The sequence below is a fragment of the Petaurus breviceps genome, unplaced genomic scaffold (genome assembly GCF_028583685.1).
Source record: "Petaurus breviceps papuanus isolate PSGF00001 unplaced genomic scaffold, PetGlider_PUasm1.0 175, whole genome shotgun sequence".
NCBI classification, from domain to species: domain Eukaryota; kingdom Metazoa; phylum Chordata; class Mammalia; order Diprotodontia; family Petauridae; genus Petaurus; species Petaurus breviceps.
The window spans coordinates 6,033,641-6,051,290 of NW_027185764.1; the positions used below are offsets into that span (position 1 = coordinate 6,033,641).

General features: G+C 40.0%; 1 long non-coding RNA gene across 1 annotated transcript in view; it reads right to left on the reverse strand.

The window, feature by feature from the left end:
• LOC138158584 (uncharacterized) overlaps positions 1–16,096 on the reverse strand; it is a 48,894-nt gene extending 32,798 nt beyond the window's left edge. Inside the window, exons 1-2 of the long non-coding RNA XR_011167678.1 lie at positions 15,999–16,096; positions 15,569–15,670 (exon numbers count right to left, since the gene is read on the reverse strand). This is a non-coding gene — a long non-coding RNA (uncharacterized lncRNA). The remainder of the gene's footprint in view (positions 1–15,568; positions 15,671–15,998) is intronic.
• Positions 16,097–17,650: the final 1,554 nt, after the last annotated feature.

The following is a 17,650-nucleotide window of genomic DNA, read 5'->3' on the forward strand; positions in this document are numbered from 1 at the left end:
AAGGAAAACCGGAAAATTCAGAACTTGGAGTGTGACTTCCTTGGGGAAAAGTCCAAGCGGCTTTAAGGTTTTGCAAGCGGTCATCAGATCTATGATAACTCACTCTTAGACCTTTAACCCCCACCCCAAGGTGAAACTGGAGCACAGACACAGTGGTTTATTGAAACGAATCCCGGACCTGTCTCTCTAGCGGTGTGACTCTGCAGAAGTCGTTTCCCTTTGGCAAGCCTTAGTTTCCCCATCTGCAAGCCAAGGGACTCCTAAAGTTTCAGAGTTTCCACGTACATCTTCTCAGCAGCTGCAGGAGGAGCCCGAGGGCTCAGAGCTGAGTTTTCTGCGGAGCAGCTCGGACGGACGCCCGCTCCCGGGGGTGGGGCTCCAGAGAGGGCAGGAGATCCGCTCGAGCCCCGCCCCGCAGGTCTGCTCCCTGGCGCTCGGCGCCGCGAATGAGACCACGGAGCGTGGAAGGACAAGCCCAGCCAGGAACGGAACTTTTCCATTTCTCAGCCTCACGGTCCACGTGGCCTATGCTTCCCTTCACCCACACATTACCCCTCAGACGCGAGGCAACCCTCAACCAACAAGCCGACCAACCAAATCAGAGTGCGTCTCCGCCCCGCCTTTTAAGGGTTCCGTCTTTCTGATTGGCTACCCGTGGAGGGGCGGGGAGCACGGGAAAGAGCTGGGTCTACTGGAAGGCACAGAAGAGGTTCTCAAGGAGGTCCCTTTCTCTGGAGAGAGCCGAGCGCCCCGAGCCGTCCCCACAAAAGCTCCGCCTCCAGGCCCTTAGCCAATCCGCGATTGACTCTCCAGGCTTTCTCTCCCTCCCCCTCCCTGCACGACCCCGCCCCCCAGCACGAGCCGGTCGGTTGGCTTGGGAAGCGCAAGGTCAGGGGCCGCAGCCGTCGCCGTCCCCTCCTCCTCCCCTTCTCCCCCGGAGGCTGAGGTCGAGGACTGAGCGGGGCTGCCAGCCCAGGGCGAGTGCCCCCCGGGCTCGCCTTCGGCCCGGACACGCCCGAGCCCCTGCCTGCCGTGTTGTAAGCTCCTAGCTGGGGAGGGGGCCGGGGAGAAGAGCCTGGGCCCCGGGGGATGAGTCAGGTGCTTGGTGGAAGCGACTGGTTTCCTCCCAGGGCTGGGGGAGGGGCTCTGTCGTGAGATCCCGGCGAAGTCCGGCCTCTCTTTGCCCCTCTGTAAAATGGGAGTAAGTGCTGGCAGAGTGAAAGGGGCCGTTACTGTGCATCCACGAGCAGGTGGAGGACCAGAAGAATCACCGATGTAGGTACAGCACTCATTGTACGCGGGTTTCAGAGTCCCCACGTCCATCTGGGCCGCTGCAGGAGGAGCCCGGGGCTCAGAGCTGAAATGACTTGTTATAGGTCGCTAGATCTCCCCCTGGCCACCAGACTCGGGGACCCAGGCTTGCTTTCAAGTAGATAAACCACTTTCCTTTTTTCCTGGTCACTTAACCCAGAATTTACCAATACCTGGAAAGGCGCAGCACATTTTTAAAAACTCTTTCTCCCTGATCCCATCCCAAATAACCTTTCAGTTGTCAAAGGTGCTTCCCAATTTTGCTTTCAGATTCTCCCTCAGAATTCCCTCCTGTGATGCCATCCTAATAATGATGCTAACTCATGTACCGCTTTAAAGTTTCACAACGTGCTTTCCTCACATTACCTTTTAAGTTAGCAGTCCTGTCTTCCCTGTTTTGTGGACCAGGAAACGGGCAAAGAGGTCCACCGATGCTCGGATCAGGTAACTAAGAGCGAGTGACAGAGCTGGAATTTAAATTCAGGTTTTAGGACTCTTAAGACTTTGCGTCTAGACTGTCAAAACCTCAGCATTTAGTCCAGGATTAAGAGGCAACAGCCCATATAGTGGACATAGCTGCCCTCTGACTCCGGAAGTCCTGTTCAAGCCCTGTCCCTGGTTGTGTGACCTTGGGCAAATCATTTAACCTCTTAATGCCCCTAGAAGTTCCCTATGCCAGTGAAATCATGGATCTGGCCAAACAACAAGAAAATAACCCAGCAAAACAAAAACCAAGGCTACTAAGACCAAAAAAAAAAAAAAAGATATTTTTGCATTTTTGTGGGTTCTATGTGTCTGAATACTAGTACAGGCTCTAGTGTGGTTTTCTAGACTAACTTTCTGTAGCAGCAAGCACCCTTGCAAGGGTCCTCAGGGTGGCTGCTCACACAGGTTCTTGGATCTGCTTTGATAAAGGAAAGCAACTCAAAATGGGTTAACAAGCTTACTTTAATCAGTCAGATATGTATCGTTTACCTCGTTCAGGGGAAAAAGGTCAGCACCCCAAACTTCAGAATATACAGACAGTATTATCAAGACAGAAACAGATCAAGTACACAGCTTTCCAAACTGTGCAACCATTACATCCATACCAAACAACATCTGGGTTTCAAAGCCGGGGGACTCTCAACAACCGCTTCCCAGAATTCAGATCAAATCACAGAACACTTCTCAAAGTGAGTCCCAAAACAAAGCTACACATCAGGGCTTATATAACCTTCTCCTGGCTCAGAGAATGTAACAACCTTATTGACTCACTGGCCAATCAAGAAGTATCTACTGAAAAACAAGCCTCCCTCCCCAGACTTCAAGTGCATTTTAGCCTAGGGGCAGGGAAGATCTTCCAAATTTGCATTTCCATTACACTTTCCCACCAACCCTTCTCTGAATTTGAAAACTCAATGCCTCTTAGGATCCCCTGCTTTGGCCTCTACTGTATACTCTGCCCAGTTACACTGTGAAATCAGGTAGAGTTCTACAGTCTTTCAGCCTGACTGCCCCCATTGCTAAGTCATTCCTAGGTCACTTGGGATGGACTTGGGGTGGTGCAGAGAAGGAAAGCCCACAGTGGAGTGGAGGTAAGTCCTGAAGTTACATAGACACAAAGAAAAGTAAATGGTTGTGAGAAAATTAAGCTATATCTGTAGCTAGGTATGTGTGGTGAGTAAGTGGCAGGAATAACATAAAAAGAGGAGAGGAGGAAAAATCTTCCTCTTCCGCTGTGTGCATTTTCCTCCTGGACTCAGGAAAACAAACGGTCTCTAACTTTTTTGTATGACTGTTGTGTTTGCACAGAAACGCCCCTATTTTAGTAATAGGAAAAGGGAAGATTGCACAGACCATTGGAAGGCTCGTGATTCTGAGACCTAGGGAACTGATCCTCAACCTTTAGATTTCTGGAATACCAAGGGAAATTCCAAAAGCTATCCAATCGAGGCACCAGGCCTAAGAACTGTTGGTCAGAGTTGCTTCTTGTGTCCCTCTGGCATTGCATGCAGAGGCAAGAATACCAATGGATTCTCTCTGAGGAGCTACCTTTCTTTTTGCCACCTCCTTTCCCTGAACTTAGGGCAGTGGAGATGGGAAACGAAATCACTTTAGATCTGCGATAGCAAGAAGAGCTGTAGACCTTAGGATTCAGGTTGAACATTGAAATGGGAAATTACTTTTTTTGCCGGTGTAACCTGGAAGAACCTTGCTGGTACTGGAACCTGAATACTAGATTACTCCATTCTCCAATCAGGGTCCCTTTTGTTCTGGACCTAAGTATGACCCAGGTATGTGATTGGAAAAAGTTCAAACCTAGGGAGAGTCTGGCCTCTAATGAGAAGGGGTGGATTCCTTTTATTCACTCTCTCCTACTTGTCAAATCTTTCTCACCTCACCTTGAGGGGAAGTTTACTTGCAGCTTAGGTTTCTCCCTAAAGGGAGAGGTGGAATAGAAAGGTGATCACTGTACAATTTGAAGCAGATATGAGATAGATATTTCATTCCTATACACAAAAGAAATGCTAAAAATAGAAGATGGTTGGCTACTGTTATTCCCATTTTACAGTTGAGGAAACTGAGGCAGACAGAAGTTAAGTAATTTGCCCAAGGTGACATAGCTAAGAAGTGTGTCTGAGGTGGGATTTGAACGCAGATCTTTCTGCCTCCAGGCCCACTTCTCTCCACTGCACCATGCAGCTGCCATGTAACTGCTATTATAATGTGCTAGGAAGCTGAGACCTTATTAGAACATGCTGACTAAGTACATTTACATTTCATTTTGGCTCTATACTGTTCAAACAACTCCTGGTACAAAGCTGCTTTAAAGTGACCAAGGCTGTCCTTTCTGAGAGTGCTGGAGTAGTTATTAGGGACTCCTCACTTGCTGCCATTCAGCACTAACTCACTGGGATCCAGTACCTCTGGACCTATGGCACTCACAAGCTTGCCTCCAAGTCGGGACACATAGATATGCATTTGCTTGGGAAGAAGAAAAAGTGAAAGCAGATGAAACTCAGGCTCAGACTTGCCTAGCTAGATGCCATGTACTCATGGATAAATGGAGGCTGAGGAGGGGATAGATGGGACAAGGCCATTCTTCCTCTACTCTGGAAGCAGGCTCAAAATGGTGCTGATGTGATTAGAAACCAAAAAGGAAGAGAGGTGTCTCTTCCTTTTAAACAGCCATTGAATCATCAGTTCTTCTGCCTCAGTAAGCAATAGGGGAACTCTTCTTTCTCTCAAAGGCACATAGGCTCCCAAAGCTTCTCACCAAAACCAGGAATGGTGACTCTAAACATGTCCACGCCTCATGGATGGTGCCTATATTCCAATTTAGCCTCTTCTACGCTGGTATGGTCTTTTGCATGATGGCACTTGGTCCTAAGGACTCCAGAGTTTTTAACATGAAAAGATCTCGAAGGACAAGTGGGTAGAAGTGTCAGATAAAATCCAATGATCTTTTTAAAATTTTCAACATACTGACATTTGTGACTGTATACTTTCTTAGCTTCCATGACAGCTCTCTGCTGGTTCTCGTACCTGTTTCGTCACTTTTCAGTTTCCTTTGCTGGAATGTTATTCATCTCTGATCATGGGTGTCTGCAAAGATTCTGTCCCAGGCTCTCTTCTCTTTCTTTATTCATTGATATCATCATCAACTTCTATGGCTTTAATGATCAATTCTGCCAATGATTCCTGAATTTGTTGCTAGCTGCACGTTGGAAATGGTTACCAAGTTGGTATGCAAACTCAACATGTCCAGAATTGAATTTATCTTTTTTTCTTAAACCCCTCGGACCAACTTCCCTGTTTCTAAAGAGGGTACTCTATCATCCTTCCAATTACCCAGCTTTGCAATTTTGGAGCGAATCTTTATTCCTTTTTTTTCCCCCTCATATGCATTTGCTTTCTAAATCTTATTGATTTTACCTCCATGGCATTTCATATGCCTATTGGATTATTATAGGATCATAAATTTAAAACTAGGAAGCATCTTAGAGATTCTCTAGTCTCCTACTTTACAGTTGAGAAAACTCAGAGCCACTGTCCTAGTTCAGACCCTCATGACATCTTGCCTGGATAGTAACGCGTTTCTAATTGGTCTTCCTTTTTCTAACCTCTCCTCTTTCCAGTTCACCCTCTTCACAACTGCTAAATTCATGCTATTAAAATACTACTTTCCTGCTAAAATCTTCAGTAACTTCCCTTTTTTAATAGGATAAAATACAAATTCTTCCCCTGGCAGTTAACTCTGACTCCTATCTCTCTTTCCAAATTCGTTTTGTATTACAGTTCTTCGTTTACATATGATCCAGTCAAACTAGGCTCTATTAACTGTTTCTTGAACTCAGCATTCCAGCTATATATAGTGTTTGCATAAGCTACTGCCCCATACTGTCCATATCCTAGGGAAAGTGCTGGGATTTTCTGCCATGTGGAGTGAATGTGATCATTCTCTTTTGTGGCCAAGACCCTATGTTGTATGTATGAACCTTTATCTCAGACTGATGTTCACATTAAACATTTAGCTCTCCTGTGCCAGATAGTCCCAGAGAGACCCTTCTTTTTCTTTTTCTTTTTTGGAGGGAGGAAAGCAGGGCAATTGGGGTTAAGTGACTTTCCCAAGGTCACATGGCTAGTAAGTGTTAAGTGTCTGAGGCTGGATTTGAATTCAGATCCTCCTGGACAGGTGCTCTATTCACTGTGCTACCTAGCCTCCCAAAAGTTTAGTATGAATAAGAGATGGAAAGATAGAGATTCTTGACATCAATTTCCAATCATAAATCTTTTTTTTTTTTTTTTTGCTTTTTGGAGAGAGGAAGGTACGGCAATTGGGATTAAGTGTCTGATTCCTGGACCAGTGCTCCATTCACTATGCCACCTAGCCGCCCTGAGACCCTTCTTATCTGCCAAAATTAAGTCAGAGATCTTAGTCAGAGATCTTATTGGATCTCTGACCCATAGACTAAAGGTTCCCAAACTTTTGGACCCTGTACTCTTTGGCTGTCAAAGAACCTTCCCATATCTCCATTCAATATGAAGGGAAATAAAGTCTAGAGTTTACCATGCATATATATGCATATAAGAAACAAAATAAAGAGGGTTTTAAAAAACTCAATAATGCTTTATTTGGTATATAACTTTTTTAGTATCACAAAATTGTTAAATATTCATCAGAACACAGTAAAATAAATTAGGGTGAACCCCAGATTCTCTTTTTTTGTCAACAAAAACATTCTCAGTATAGTTTTTGAAAGATACCCACATATCATATCCATCTTCCTGTTTGTCTCTTGCTTTGGATTTCATTGAGTATATAGGACTAGGAATACTTATTCATAGAGATAAATTGTTATAAATGAAATTAAAGCCTTATGAGCCACATTTATTAGGAATGGCATATGTTTCTTCAAGTTTACACCAAAAATTTTGTTACTTCATGGATTAGAATCAGTTCTGAGTTTTTAGTTATTTTTTTTAGTTATTAGTTATTATGAAGACCAATTAGCCCATCTTTCACTGGGTTATTGTTGCTTTTATCTAAGTCTCATTAACTTGGTTTTGTTAAGTAGGAATTATTCTTTCAGCTGTTTTTTTGGTTTTGTTTTTTGAGACTAGGTCTTCCTATCTCACTCAGGGTGGAAGTGCAGTGGTCATTCAAAGGCCTAATGCCATTTAGCATGGAAGCTCTGACTTGTTTCTGACCTGGGCTGATTTTAGGCAGCCTGTTGCCCATCCTCAACACCATATTGGTGCCAGACTTAGCAACATACACACACCTGTTAGTTTTATCCCTACTGCAGCTCAGAATTGCATTCATAAGTGTTAAGTAGTCCACCAGCTTCAGCCTTTCCAGGAGCACTAAGCTCAACTTTGAGCTGTCTCTGAATTTTTTTCAGAACCACCGTAATCCTCACCACTTCCTTTCTCTCCCTATTCCCACCCATCCTTCTCTCTCCTAATTCACCATTTTTTCATTATTACTATTGGCATATTTTGATATAGGATTATATAGTTATTTGCTAAGTTCCCTATACTCCTTTGACAAACTCCTCATACCCTTGAGGTTATGAATACCCCAGGTAGGGAACTTCTGTACTAATAACAGCTTGTGACAGTAGAAAAGTGGAAGTGTCACATCTAGGTACAGACCAAAGCTCATGAATATCCTGATAATTTCAGTTGTTTTCTTTCAGTTGTGTCTGGTTCTTCATGACCCTATTTGGGATTTTCTTGGCAAAGATACTAGAGTGGTTTGTCATTTCCTTTTCTAACTCATTTTACAGATGAAGAAACTGAGGCAAATAGGGTTAAGTGACTTGCCCAGGGTCACATGACAAGTAAGTATCTGAGGCCAGATTTGAACTCAGAGTTGTTTTTTTTTTGGGGGGGGAGAGCACAAGGTAGGGCAATTGGGGTTAAGTGACTTGCCCAAGTGTTAAGTGTCTGAGGCTGGATTTGAACTCAGGTCCTCTGAGTTCCACCAGGGCAGGTGCTCTATTCACTATGCCACCTAGCTGCCCAAAAGTTTAGTATGAATAAGAGGTGGAAAAATAGATATTCTTGACACCAATTTCCAATTATAATTTTTTTTTTTTTTTTGCTTTTTGGAGAAAGGAAGTTAGGGCAATTGGGATTAAGTGACTTGCCCAAGGTCACACGACTAGTTTTTGTGTTAAGTGTCTGAGGCCAGATTTGAATGTAGGTCCTTCTGACTGCAGGGCAGATACTCTATTCACTGTGCCACCTAGCCACCCCATGAACTCAAGAGTCTTCCTGACTCCAGGCCTGGCACTCCATTTTCTGTGCCACCTAGTTGTCCTATCCTGATAATAGGAACACAGATTTAGAGGTGGAAAGAACGTAAGAGACACAATGAGTCCAACACCCTCATTAAAAAGAAGAGGAAACTGAGACATAGGGGTTAAGTGACTTGCCAAGGATAACATAACCAGTATTTGAAAAAGGATTTGGCCCTTTCTGGACTTCCAAGTTTAGTATACAAATCATTATGCCATACTACTTCATAGGTAAACATTGGTCCCAATAGGTAGCACAACCTTTTAAAATTTCAACCTTGTTCAAAATCTTTTAAGTGTATTAGTATGATTTTAATATCAAATATATGGAATATGGATTCTGTCTGATGACTCTGATTTTATAGACACTTGGGTAACCATTATTCATTGTAATTCGGACAGTACCATGGCTGGCATATAGGAGAGAGCTGGGCCTGATGCCATAACCTATCATGGAATTTTTTTTTTTAAAGGAAATCCATATCTGCTTCTTTTCTTGTCATCTGCCAATTTTGCTGAATATTCCACTCCAGTCCATACTTTTTGCCATTTTCTTCTCCCTTATTCCCACCTTCTCTTTCTCCATTCACCCAGGATCCCTCTACTTTCTGTTTTTCATCTACCTGGCTTTTATTATTGATCTCTTCATTTTAATAATCAACTATACAATTTCCATGATCATTGTTTAGTTTTGGGTAGCTTTCACAACATCAACTAATTTGTCTCATTTATGCTGTCACAATATATAAGTAAACTTGTTCCCTTTTTCTTAATTTTATTTTTATTTTCAGTTCCAATTTCCCCCCCAATTTCCAATTCTTTGTCACCACAAAAAGAGTTGCTCTATTTTTGTACATATGAGTCCTTTACCTTTTTTAAAAAGAAGTTCTTGAAGTATAGAGTAGTATTAGTAGCAGTATTACTGGATCAAAAGGTAAGAGTTCGAAACTGTTTTCCAGAGTAGTTGGACCAGTTCACAGATCTGCTGTCAGTTCATTAATGTACCTATTTTACTACATCCCTTCCAGCATTTGTCATTTTCTTTTTCTGTCATATTGGCCAATCGGGTGGGTGTGAGGTTGTACCTCTGAGTTGTTTTAATTTGCATTTCTCCAGTTATTAATGATGAAGAAATTTTTTTTAATGACTTGGTAACCTTGATTCCTTCTTATGAAAACTGTTCATATCCTTTGACTGACTACTTATCAATTGGGAATGACTCTTATTTTTATAAATTTGGTTCAGTTCCTTATATATTTGAGAAATGAGACCTTTATCAGAGAAATTTGCTGTAAAAACTGTTTCCCAGTTTGACCACACTGGTTTTATTTGTGCAAAACCTTTTTATTTTATTTAACCAAAATTATCGTCTCATAAACCTTTCTATCTTTTGTATCGTTGGGAAGATTTCCCCTATCCATAGCTCTCATGGGTAATTTCTTCCATGCTCTCCTAATTTGCTTCTGGTTTCACCCTTTATGTCTAAATCATGTACCCATTTTGACCTTATCTTCATATATGGGGCAAGGTGTTGGTCTATACCTAGTTTATGCAAGATTACTTTCTAGTTTTCCCAACAGTTTTTGTGAAATAGTGTATTCTTATCCCAATAACTGGGGTCTTTGAGTTTGTAAAACATGGGTTACTGTGCTCATTTGCTTCTATATATTGTGTCTGATCTGTTCCATTTACTACTCTATTTCTTATCCAGTATTAAATCGTCTTGTTGATTACCACTTCATATTATAGTTCGAGATCTGGTAGTGATAGGTCCCCATCCTTCTCATTTTTTTCCCCATTGATTCCCCCAGATATTCTTGACCTTTTGTTCCTCCAGATGAGTTTTTGTTATTTTTTCTAGCTCTATAAAGCAATTCTTTGGTAGTTTGGTTGGCGTGGCATTAAGTAAGTAAATTAACTTAAGCAATATTGTAATTTTTATTATATTGCCTTAACTTACCTATGAGCAATTGATATTTCTCCAGTTATTTAGCTCTGTATTTGTGTGGAGTGTTTTGTACTTGTGTTCATATAGTTCCTCTGTGTGTCTTGGCAGATAGACTCTCAACTACTTTAATCTGACTAGTTATTTTAAATGGAATTTCTCTGGAATTTAAATCATTTTGTTGGTAACATATAGAATCAGTGATAGTTTGTGTGGGTTTATTTTATATCCTGCAATTTTGCTAAAGTTGTTAATTATTTCAGCTAGTTTTTTAGTGGACTTTCTAGGGTTCTCTAAGTATATCACCATGTCATCAGCAAAAAGTGATGGTTTTGTATTCTTGTTGCCTGTGCTTATTCCTTCAGTTTATTTTTCTTTTTATTGCTTTATTGGTATAGCTAGCCTTTCTAGTACAGTGCTGAATAATAGTGATAATGGATGTCATTGCTTCATGCCTGCCTGATATTATTGTGTAAAGGTTTCTGTTTTATTCCCATTATAGGTAATGCTTGCTTTTGGTTTTAGATAAATACCTACCATTTTAAGAAAAGCCCCATTTATTCTTATACTTTTTAGTGTTTTTTAAAATAGGAATGGGTGTTAGATTTTGTCAAAAGCTTCTCCTGCATCTGTTAATATAATCATATGATTTTGATGTTTTTGTTATGTTTCCTAATATTGAACCAACCCGACTGATTCCTGGCATAAATCCCATCTGGTCACAGAGTATGATCTGTGATACATTAGTCTAGTCTCCTTGCTAGTGTTTTAGTTAAATTTTTTTACATCAATATTCATTAGGGAAGTTGGTCTATAGTTTTCTTTTCTCTGCTTTTGCTGTCCCTGGTTTATATATCAAAAACTATATTTGTGTCATAGGAATTTGCTAGGCCTTCTTTAACTATTTGCCCAAACAGTTTAAATAGCATTAAATTGTTCTTCAGATATTTGGTAGGATTTACTTGTAAATCTATCTGGTCTTGGGTTTTTTTTTTCCTTAGGGAACTCAGGGTTTGTTCAGTTCCTTTTTTTTTTTTTTGAGGGCAGTTGGGGTTAAGTAACTTGCCCAAGGTTCCATGGATAGTTTTTTTGTGTGGGTTTAAGTGTTTGAGGCCAGAACCAAACTCTGGTCCTCCTGACTCCAGGGCCAGCGCTTTACTCACTGCACTACCTAGCCACCCCTTCACCCACTCATTCTTTAGGATTAGTTATTTAGTTTCCAATTAATTTATAATCTATGCTTCAAATGCCCTTTATTGAATGTAATGTTTATTGCATTGTGGTCCCCCAAAAGTACATTTAATACTTCTGTTTTTCTGCATTTGTGAAGTTTTTATCCCTAAATATATGGTTAATTTTTGTGAAGGTGCCATACACTGCTGAAAAATAGGTAAACAGGCATATCTTGTTTTATTGTATTTTGCTTTATTGCCCTTGGCAGAGATCTTGTTTTTTATAAATTGAAGGTCTTTTGGCACCATTTTTCCAACATTTTGTGCCTACTTAGTGTCTATGTGTCACATTTTAATAATTTAAAATATTTTCATTATTATTATATTTGTTATGGTGATCTGTAATCAGTGATCTTTACTGTTACTGTTGTAATTGTTTTATGGTGCAACAAACTGCACAGACTGTAAGATGAACTTCATAAATGTTGTGTGTGTTCTGACTGCTCCACTGACCAGTTGTTCTCCCCTCTCTCTACCTCTCCTTTGTCTTCCCTATTCCCTGAAACAGAACAGTATTGAAATTAGGTCTATTAATAACTCAACAATAGCCTCTAAGTGTTCAAATGAAAGGAAGAGTCAATCCATGCTACAAACTTCATTTTTGTCACAGCCACTCCAACCTTCAGCAACCACCACCCTGATCAGTCTGCAGCCATCAACACTGAGGTAGACCCTCCACCAGCAAAAAGATTATGACTCACTGCAGGATCAGATGATGGTTAGCATTTTTTTATAGCAATAAAGTATTTTTAAATTAAGGCATGTTCATTGTTTTTTAGACATAACTCTATTGCACACTTAATAGACTATAGTATGGTGTAAAGATAGTTTTTATATGTACCGGGGGACCAAAAAATGTGTCTGACTCACTTTATTGCAGTATGTACTTTATTAAGGTGGTCTGGAACCAAACCTGCAAGATCTCTAAAGTATGCTTATATTCCTCTTTATTTCCATTCAATATTCTCCAGAGGTCTATCATATATAACTTTTCTAAAATTCTATTTATTTCCTCAACTTTTAGTTTATATTACAGTTATATTTATCTGAGTCTAAAAGGAGTAAAACGAGATCTTCTACTAGTATAATTTTACTGTCTATTTCCTTTTGTAACTCATTTAACTTTTTCTTCGAAAATTTGGATGCTATGCCATTTGGTGGATGGCACAGTGGATAGAGCACCAGGCCTGAAGTCAGGAAGACTCAAATCTGACCTCAGATACTTACTAGCTGTGTGACCCTGGGCAAGTCACTTGCCTCAATTTCCTCATCTGTAAAATGAGCTGAAGAAGGAAATAGCAAACCACTTCAGTATCTTTGCCAAAAAAACTTCAAATAGGGTAATGAAGAGTTGGACACAACTAAAACAATTGAACAGCAACAGAATGTCTTTTGGTGCACATATGTTCATTATTTATATTAATTCATTGTCTATCATACCTTTTAGTAAAATACTGTTTCCCTGATTCTGTCTTTTTTTTTTTGTTTTTGCTTTTTCTGAGATCATGGTTGATAACATTGCCTTTTTTACTTCAGCTGAAGCATAATAGGTTTTGCTTCAGCCCCTTATTTTTTCTTTTAAAAAATTATGAACTTTAAAAAATATGACTGGTACCAACAAACATGGCTACTTTCATATACAAAGAACAGAAAATAAGAATTACATATGAGACTGACTCAATTACATGCAGCTTGTTGGGTCTTTAAAATATGTAATAAATTTAACAGGGCAATTCTAATACTGTTCTCTTTATGTCTCTGAACTGCCTTCTATATTTTAAAAATTTTCATTAACACTCTTCTTTTTTGGATATCACTACTATTCTCACTTTCTCTTCCCCCCAAATAAACAAAAACGAAAACATTAAATATTCTACCCTATTTAGAAAAAGAATATTCAAGCAAAACACATCCACCCGTCAGAAAATGCACGTCTGGTACCTCTAACCCGTCACTTCTTTCTAAACGGGAGGTATGATTTATCAGTGATCTTCTAGAATCATGGTTAGCCATTGCATCGATTAGAGTTCTTAAATCTTTTGAAGCTGTTTTCCTTTATGATGCAAATATTTTATTTACTCAGGGTTCTAATTAGTGTCTTTTTTTGTTTCTTAAAAATGTTTAAATGTGCACTACTGCTAGTATTTAGTTACATGGCAACTTTTGGTGCAAAGTAATTATGAACACTTATAATAGTGATGAATATAATAATAATGAATATAATGCTGATAGTGAATCCTGGGCAGGAATAAAATATATCCAAAATCATACTTACCATATCCCCCCTTCAATATATTATGTTCATGGCATTACCCATTCTCCTATTACCCAGGCTCAGAACCCTAGAATCATCTTTGACTCCTCCCTCTTCTGTCACATCCAAGCAGTCACAAAGTATTATTTATTCTTTTTCCACAGTCTCTCTTTAAATTAGTCCCTTCCTTTTCATTCCCGATCTACTACCCTAATTCAGACCCTCATTAATTTTCTAATTTGGATTATTGCCCAGTAATGTCCTAACTGGCCTGCTTAGTTCTAGTCTTTTCTCCGTATCCTACACACAGTACAGATTAATCTTCCTAATGCTTAGGGTTTTTTTTTACATGTCATTTTACTGCTTAAGAGTCTTTGGTGGTGGGGTGGCTAGGTGGCACAGTGAATAGAGCACTGGCCCTGGAGTCAAGAGGACCTGAGTTCAAATCCTGCCTCAGACACTTGACACACTTACTAGCTGTGTGACTTTGGGCAAGTCACTTAATCCTAACTGCCCTCCAAAAAAAGCAAAAAAAAAAAAAAAAAGAGTCTTTGGTGACTCCTGACTTCCTACTAATTAAAATCTAAAAGTTTTAGCCTGGATTTTAAGGCCTTTCACAATTTGGTTTCAACCTATTTTTCTAACTCATCTCATACTACTAAGTACCCTTTCTTTGCTCAACATTTCCACCAAACTGGACTACTTTCACTTCAGACAAAATCTGGGCTTTCATGCCCCTATGCCTTTGCTCATATCATTCTAATTATATTCCTTCCCCATTAATTAATGAAATTCTACCCATCTATCAAGCTCAAATTCTCTTTGATTAATTCTTTTTCAAGTAACACCAGCCAATAGTAATTTCTCCCTACCCTGAGCTCTCATAGTTCTTTGTGTCTTCCTTAAAGCACTTGACACATTCTATTTATATATCATAATTATTTCTGGACATATCTTATCTCCTCTACTAGATTGTAAACTTCTTTAAGACAGTTAATTCTATCTTGTTTAATTTTGCTTTTCCCTCAGTAACTAGCTGAAGACCTTCTGCATGGGAAGTCCTCAGTAAATGTATACTGAATTTGTTGAATTTAATGGTCTATTTGTGTATAGTGTCACCTTGTGGCAAACCTTGTGCTACATTCATTCAACAAATCTTACTGAACACCTGCTATGTACTGGGTACAGTGGAATATGATACAAAGAATATGGTCCTAGCTTTGAAGGAGTTTACAAAGTAGTTAAAGAGACAAGAAATTAACACAGGAGACTATCACTACCAGTATAAGGCAGTATATCGTAAATGTCAAATGAATGGTAGACCAAAGTACAGAAATTATTCTAGGTTGAGTTTGGTCAGGGGAGGTTTCACAGAAGAGGATCTTGAAAATGGGTAAAATTTAGATAAGAATTGAGAAAATCAGGGAGATTTTGTGAGGGAAGGGTATAACCAAAAGTGGGTAACGGGACTCACAAGGGGTCAATTCAGAGACAGTGACTTAGACTGTTGCTTGGACAGGACAGTTTGCATATAGGAAGAGTGGTCTCTTTTCACTACAATGTACTTCAAAACTGCTGCCAAATTGATATATACATGAATTTCAGATATATTCATGTCACTCTTCTAGGATAAAATACAAACTCTTCTGTTTGGCAGATAACGTGCTAGGGACAACAGACCCTTCAAAGAGAGAATCGACAGGACTCGGCTGTGGGGCAGGGAGGTGCTCTATTCCTAAGTAACTGGATAAGGAAAAAGGAAAGCTGGGAGGAAGATGCAGTTTTGGGGGAAGACAATGAAATTAGTTTTAGGCCTTTTGGTTTTTAAAAGGATGATTTATTGACATGATACTGATCATATGGAGAGGAGAAGCTATGAGATGAAGAAATGGGTGAAGAAGGACAGCAAGGCCAAAGGACCCTTGAATCCCAGAATAAACTTATCTTTAATGAGGACAGTAAAGAAAGGTCAGAGAAAGGGACTGAAGAGGAGGCAGCAGGGATGAATGAATCTTCACCCAGTGTAGTGCCCCCTTACCTGTGGAGCCAGTAGAGGGCGATCTCTGCAGGGCTGTGATGACCCTCCTCTTCCCAGGAAAAATACACGGGATACACAACAATTATCTTGGTCTTAACTGGGCTGTCAAGGAATGGGGAAAGATACAGACCTGAAATGAAACTGCATATTTGTTTGTTCAAACTAGGCCGAGGAGAAGTGTAGGAGAGGAAAGTGGAGCAGCAAACAAATGAATAAACAGGGGAGTCAAAGAGCTCTTGGAGAATACTATTCTTTCTTCACTCTTTCCCAGGAGATGGGAAAATTGGAGTTGACCATCTGTACTGATCTGGGTCTAGTTCCGGTCCCTTTTAAGGCTGGTCTTAATATTCCCAACCATGCCCAGGTTTTTCTCTTTCTATGAAAGAGCGGTCTTACCCTCCAAACCCCAACCTTTCCCTTTCCAACTCACAACTTGGAATGAGAGGAGACAGGAAACTGGAAACAGTTCATTCTGGCTACAACGGGAAATCTCAAGGGGGCGGGAGAGGAAGGGAACTCAGAAACCCTGGAGCTTGGGACAGAGACAGGAAGTGCCTCTCTAGGAGCCAAGGTTTCTGCCATCTCAGTGGGAATAACCCTTTACTTTCCACCTGCCAAAGGGATAATTATGAATAGGAGGTAAAAGTGGTTTGCATTTCTCACACGAGCAAAAAAAAAAAATCTGCTTATATTTTGACGTCTTTAAAGAGAGGAGTCGGGAGGTAGTGTGACCTGATTTATCAAACTGAAAAAGGGTATCCTACAATATATATACATTTTTAAAAGCCCCTTAAGAAAAACTTTCTAGCATTGCCAGACTTGTGTAAAAAATTACAGAAAAGAATGACTAGAGTTGACTCAACCCTGAGAGGGCTTTTACACTGTACATAATTTTAGCAATAGAATAAATGTCTTACAAAGAACAGTATCCCTGGTAAATAGATCCTGTCTTGTCTTAAAAGGTAACTCTGTGGTCCAAGATATAGCATCATATGCTTGAAAAAAAAATTTTTTTTCAGTGTAAAACCTTCCAGTTTTAACGTTTTCCCCTTGCATTCTTGTTTTCCAGGTAGGAGAAGCTGTTCTTTTCATTTCCTTTAAGGTTCTGGGCTCTCTTGATTTTGATGTGCTAATTAGGTTTTGGGACCTAAGGAAACAATGGTTAGTCTTGACATACTCTCCTGTATTCTGGAATTTTTTCAAGTGTAAATTGTGTATTGTATTTGATAGATACTGCAGATGCATAGTGAGCTGCGTGCAGAATTAAATAGGAAGAAGGTGAACTGGATTGCACCAGGAAAATTGCATAGAGTTTACAATAATCCCCAGATTTATCCAGTATGATCTAAAAAGCATTTCTTAATGTGCAAGACTCTGCTAGGCAGTGGAAATACTAATACAAAATGAACAGTGTTTCCTGCCTTCTGGGAGCTTACATTCTACAATATAAGTGTAAACTGATAAATACATGTATGAGCATTTGATGAGAAAAAGAGTACTAATGGGGGAATCAAGAAAGTTTCCTCATAGGAAGTGGGGGAGGAGTTGAGCCTTGGAGGAAGCTAGAGAAGAGAGGCTAGAATACTTTCTAGGTATTTGCGAAAGTCTTTGAAAAGGTCAGAGATGGAATGTCCTCTGAACAATTGGAAGTAGATAAGTTGGTTAGAATTCAGTTGGTAAAAAAGATATAATGTGCAATAAACCTGGACAAGTAGAACAGATTGTGAAGAACTTGAAATGCCAATCAAAGAGTTTGTATTTAATCCTGAAGGCTCTTGAGCCGGGAGCGCTTCAGGAAGGTCATTTTAGTGGTTCTGTGGAGGTTGGTCATAGAGGGGAGAGGCCGGAACCTATCACAGGAGTTCAAGTAACAGGTGAGAGTACCATTCATCAGAAATATTTGAGAACTCTTAGGATATAGGATCGACAAGCCCTGGGAACTGATTGGGTGGGGGTGGAGAGAGTGAAGGAGAGAGAGTAGTCAATGACAACTCAGAAGTAGCAAACCTGGGTCCCTGGAAATGTGAAGGTACCTTTAATAGAGATAAGGAAATTTAGAAATTGGGTTGACTTAGGATAAAA